Source organism: Cricetulus griseus, chromosome 2, assembly GCF_003668045.3.
Source record: "Cricetulus griseus strain 17A/GY chromosome 2, alternate assembly CriGri-PICRH-1.0, whole genome shotgun sequence".
NCBI lineage: Eukaryota > Metazoa > Chordata > Mammalia > Rodentia > Cricetidae > Cricetulus > Cricetulus griseus.
In genome coordinates, this window is record NC_048595.1 from 247932238 (window position 1) to 247938135 (window position 5898).

Here is a 5898-nt window from a genome sequence, read left to right on the forward strand (position 1 = left end):
ATCTGTGCAAGAGCATGGATGATGGTCTGCCTAGAAATCTGCACCAGATTCTTTGGTCCCTTCCGTCAACACATGTTTACTACAAAGTCTGTGGCATGCATCTGATGTAAGTTATTTGCCACCATGTAACATGAATGGACTTGTCTAATCCCCAGTGGGCTGCTTATTTCCATCTGAAACCTCTTGAGCATAACCCTCTCTGTTCACATTCCTGTCAGAATTCAGGTCTTTGGGGTTCAGAGCATAATCACTTACATCACATGTTAAGCTCTGCTTACAGCATTCTAGGCATTTTTCTAGCCTGTTTCTAATTTCCACATTCTTCTCACAAACATGTTTCAAAGTTACCTAAATCTCACACTCAGGTGTAGTCATAGCAACAACCCTATTTCTGGGTACCAATTTCCCGTGTTAGCTGCCCATTGCTGAAAGTGCTTCAAAAGTAACAATCAGCTGACAGAAAGAAAGATTTGTTTTGGTTCATAGTTTCAGAGGCTCCAATGCATGACCGTTCAGCTTCATTGCTTCAAGCATGAGGTGAGACAGACCATCTTTACAGAGGAGCATGCTACAAGAAAGATGCATGTCTCATGGTAACCAAGAAACAGCAGAAGGGCACAGAGACATTACCTACCCTTAAGTTATGTACCGAATGACTTGTTTTCCAATTAGTCCTAGTTCCTAATAATGCATCCATTTATGAATTCATCAATGGCTTAATCCTCATGACTGAAGTTTGACCTCAGTTCCAATGGCCTCTAGGGAGTGTGTGTGTGTGTGTGTGTGTGTGTGTGTGTGTGTGTGTGTGTGTGTGTGTGTGTGTGTGTAATCAGTTGATACCTTTCTTTGCTGTGCTTTGTATTTATATATGGATTAACTTTTGTGTGCTTAACCTTCCATTTCACCATTTCTTTCTGACTCTTCTTGCTAATTTCTCTCACCCTTCCCCAGGTCAGGGAATACAGAACAGTGCATTACAGCAGGTGCTGAAAACTTATTGCAAGGGATAGGTTCCAGATCTGCCTCTTTCTATGGGATAACTTTGGACAAATTCCTTAATGTTTCAGCATTGTTGCAGTTTCACCAAATGAAACATCAAGATGATGTATTGGTCTTTTTCTTTGTCTATGGATTCAGTTTTTGAAATTTCAGTTATCCACAGTCAACTCTGTTCTCAAAGTGGTAAATGGAAAATTCCAAAAATAAGCAACTCATGAGCTTTCCTTTACACAGTTTTGTCATGAAGAACTCTGATGCTATCTTGCTTGACTGCTTCCTTTTTGGAGTATATCCTTACGACTTGCTAGTAACTCCTTAGCAACTGCCATCCTCTCATTGACCCTTGCAGTATTAGCGATGCCTGCGTTCTTACTTTACTCAATAATGATCTAAAGTTCAGGATTACAAATGCTAGGGAATTCATATATGCTATGGAAAAGCCACAAAACACTTCCTTTATATGAGAACATGAAAGTAAAGCATAGAGATTAGGAGAAAAAGGAGTGAACCCATTCCCACAACTTTGATTGCAATATTTTCTATGATTGGCCTATTTATTATTGCCTATTAAAAATCCTTTATTACATCTAATATGTACATGAAATTTTAGCATGTAAGATATACTATAGTGTACAGTTTATGACTATTTTCAGTTTTAGCCATCCACTTGGGGGGTGGGGAGTCAGACTATATCTCCTGTGGTAAAGAAGATAGTTCAGTAATTTGGTTGATAAATCAGTGAGTACATAAATACCCATATGCACATACATACATTTACAAGTGTATCTATGCATATACATACATACACATGTGTCTATGATAATGACAGTCCACAAGGACTCTGTAAGCATTATTTGTCATTATAAGTTCTGAGTCTCACTGTGCTTCTTTGTGATGTGGGATAATGCTCTTGTTCACTGTAAAGATTTGTCACTCATATTGCTTTAATAAAATGCTGATTGGCCAGTAACCAGGAGGAAGTGTAGGTGGGGCTACCAGACTAGGAGAATTCTGGGAAGAAGAAAGGCAGACACACAGTCACCAGCCAAATACAGAAGAAGCAAGATGAGAATGCCTCACTGAGAAAAGGTGCCAAGCATATAGCTAAGCATAAATAAGAATTATGGCTTAATTTAAGTTGTAAGAGCTATATAGTAATAAGCCTGAGCTATAGGCTAAACAGGTTATAAGTAATATAAGCCTCTGTGTGTTTATTTGGGACTAAATGGCTATGGGACCAGGCAGGACAGAAACTTCTGTCTGTCTTTGTCGTTATTTTGTTCCTGACCTTCCCCTATTTCATTTCTCACATTTTCAAACAATGGATGTAGAAATTGTGTTATTCTTTAGTTAAATGAATAGATTGTAACATTACAATTATTAATTAAAAAAAAACAAGTATGTTGTGATCCATTACTCTTTTAAGAACTCCAGCCAAGAGCCTGGTGAGATGACTCAGGTGATGCTGCCCATGATTAGGACCTGAGTTTGTTACCTAGTACCCATGTAAAAAGGCAGGCATGGCTGGGCACACCTGTAATCTTAGTGCTGAGGAGGTGGTGGACACAGTTGGATCTTTGTGACTTTTCTGGCTGGCCTGTCTAGCTGAGCTATGGGTATAATGAGGGACCTTGAGAGCAAGGTAGAGAATGATTGAAGGGCACAACTGACCGTGACCTCTGTCCTCCACATGCAGGGAACACACGTGCAACTATACTCTCACACACATAACCCATGTGCCCCACCCCTCATGGACTTTGTCTTTATAATTTTTTCTTCAAGTATAATATATAAAAGAGAACATCCTCATCCAGGTTTGATTTATGGAGCTATTTTAATTAACTAATTAATTTTTAGTGACACATATGCTAGAAAATATTACTAGCTAGGGTGCCGATTCTGAACATGTCTGAGGTATGTAAACTACTGGCAAAAATTTGCCATTTTCTCTTTTATTCACATCAGGTTATTGTTGCAAGTGGTTTCTTTTTTATTTTAATTGTGATATTTTCATGCTTATTGAATTACATTTTTACACACTGTATTTTGCTCATAGTATTTCCCTTCCCCAAACCCTTTCCTGTTCCTTCCCTCCTCCATACCCACCCGACTTTATGTTCTTCCTCTCTCTTTCAAAAGAAAAATTTCAAAGATAAAACAAGCAAATCAAAAAGACACAAGTAGCAAATCAAAACAAACAAACAAACAAAAATACTTGGAGTCCCTTTTGTATTAGCCAACTACTCCTAATCATGAAGCCTACCCTGGAGTGTGGCTGATACACCCAGTGTCATACAATTAGAGAAAATGGATTTTCCCTCTCCTAGCAAGTACCAATTGCAAATAGTTTCTTGATTAGGGGTGGGGATTGTGTCCACTTGACCTTCTCAGTGTTTGGGTTTTGTCTGGCTTGAATTTGTGCAGGTCTTATGCATGCTGTCACAGTCTCTATGTGTTAATTCATATTTACATCATCCCTGTTGTGTCTGGAAGACACTGTTTGCGTGGAGTCCTTTATCACCTCTTGCTCTCACAGTCTTTCTATCTCCTCTTCCGTATAGATCCCTGAGCCTTGAGGGATGGTTTTGATAGAGACATCCTATTTAGGACTGAGTGCTCACTCACTGCACATTGTCCAGTGGTGGATCTCTGTGTTAATTACTATAACCAAGTGAGTGAGGGGCTGATCTATGGGTACATCCAGATCCCGAATAAATACACAGATTTATTCTTAGTTATGAATGTCTGGGCTTAGCTTGGCTTGTTTCTAGCCAGCTTTTCTAACTTAAATTTTCCCCTTTCTCTTTAACTACATTTTGCCTCTGGGCTTTTTAGCTTTCTTTATTCTATATATCTTTGTTTTCCTTCTTACTCTGTGACTGGCTGGGTGGCTGGCCATTGGCAGCCTCCTCTCCTTTTCTTGTTTCCCCTCTTCTCTTGAGCCTAGATTTCTCCTATTTATTTTCTCTGCCTGGCAGCCCTGGCCTATCCCTCTCCTGCCTAGCTGTTCTCCATTCAGCTGTCTATCAGACAATCAGGTGTTATAGACAGGCAATGTAACACAGCTTTATAGAGTTAAACAAATGCAACGTAAAAGAATGGAACACATCTTTGCACCCTTAAACAAATATTCCACAGCATAAACAAATGTAACACATCTTAAACTAATATTTCACAAGTAGTAGGCTTTCCCCCTGGGTTCTTTTTAGCCTTTTAGCCATTCTTTTTTCTTTTACAGAGCCATGGATGCAATGAACTCAAATAATTCCCAAAGAGGCCAAAGGGGCTGAGACAGAAGACACAAGGGCTGCTCCATAAACACGTCCTCATTTCACAGCTTCCTCCCTTGCCCTCTGCCCTTAGCTGGGCTCCTCTACTCTTTGAGAACAAGTCATGGCAATGCTTGGCAGGACATGTGACTTGAAAGGTCCCTCTGGAACCGCTCAAATCAGTGAGTTGGTGAGAGGGCTGGGCTATTCAACTTGGTGTTTTCATGGTTGCATGGGCTATCTGCTATCTCAAGAGTCAACAGAAGTCAGGCGTGGCTGCAGAATCCTTTGAAAGTGTTATCAACTTGGAGTTAATGAAACTATGATAGCTTTGTGCCTTGCAATGAATCCTTTTTCTGAAGTCATTATCACTTGTGCCAGATTCTAAACACAGTCAGAGCATAAGGAAAATCAGTTTGAATTAAGGTGTGCTATGTCATTTTTCTCTAAAAAAACCAAACAGATGAGTGCCTAAGCCAATATAGTTGATTGTGGCACAAATGTTGTAGCCCCTGAATGGGAAGTATACCATCTCCTGTATCAAAATGCTAACACCACTGAGAGATTTGCTTTAAAGGTAAATTCATAGATATTCCATTTTCTTTCCAAAATATGAATGCTGTCCTTCCAAACATGTTGATACATAATGTAGCCAGGACACTCTGTTCCACCTAGGCTTCCATTCCTACTCCTAAGCAGCTCTCTGTCAGTTTCTGGCAGTCCCTTAGACTTGTGAAAAATCCTTGAAGAGTTTTCAATTTGGATATTAGCACAAAGGCTCCAAGAGTTCCTGGTAGTTTGTTTACCTCCCACCAACAGCCCTTGGCTCACTGCTAACTTGAGAGGAAGTATGAAGGACTGCCCTTTCCCCTTCCAATAGACACAGATGCTGTGGTAAATTTTTTGTTGCAGAGATTTTGATGTCCTGGAAATATTATGTTGGCTTGTTTTCTTAGCTGCTTTTATGTTCCTATCCTGCTAAATCTATTCTCTTCCTTTATGTTCTTACTTTATAAAGCATAGCGACACAAAGGATAGTGTCAGGCTTGGTAGGTATCTAAGAAACCTCACCTGATGGGAGTAACCAACCAATTTTTACTGCTTTTAAGGGCCACTTGGTGAGATGGAACCCATGTCTGACACTGCTAAATGGCTACAAGGCTAAAAACCTACGGGGAAGCCTTCTATTATTAGTCTGATCAATGTACATAGCAATAAAATGACTCCCAGCAACATTCTACTGTTGATCAGTGCCTCACTCGGCCCTCATCAAGGAGACAACTTTTCTCAGTACATAGTAATTAACATAGATGTCCACAACTGGACAATGTGCAGGGAGTGGGGATTTGGGAGCACTCAGCCATCTCCTCTGTGAAAGGAGAGGGAATGTAACATTGAATTCAAGCTGTGCTGACTGTTGCTTCTGTGAAACTATATCCAAAGCAGTTCAGTCAACATGTCCAGTCTATGTGGTTAAGGTTCATGTAGGTGCCATGTTTTAGTCCATGTAAAAGTTAGTGCCACATCTGGAAATAACTATTCTTGCCAAATTTGTGGAACAAATTGCTAATTTGCTCTACCTCTCTTTTGCTTTTGTTTTCCTTCACATCCATTGCCCCCCTTGCCTTCA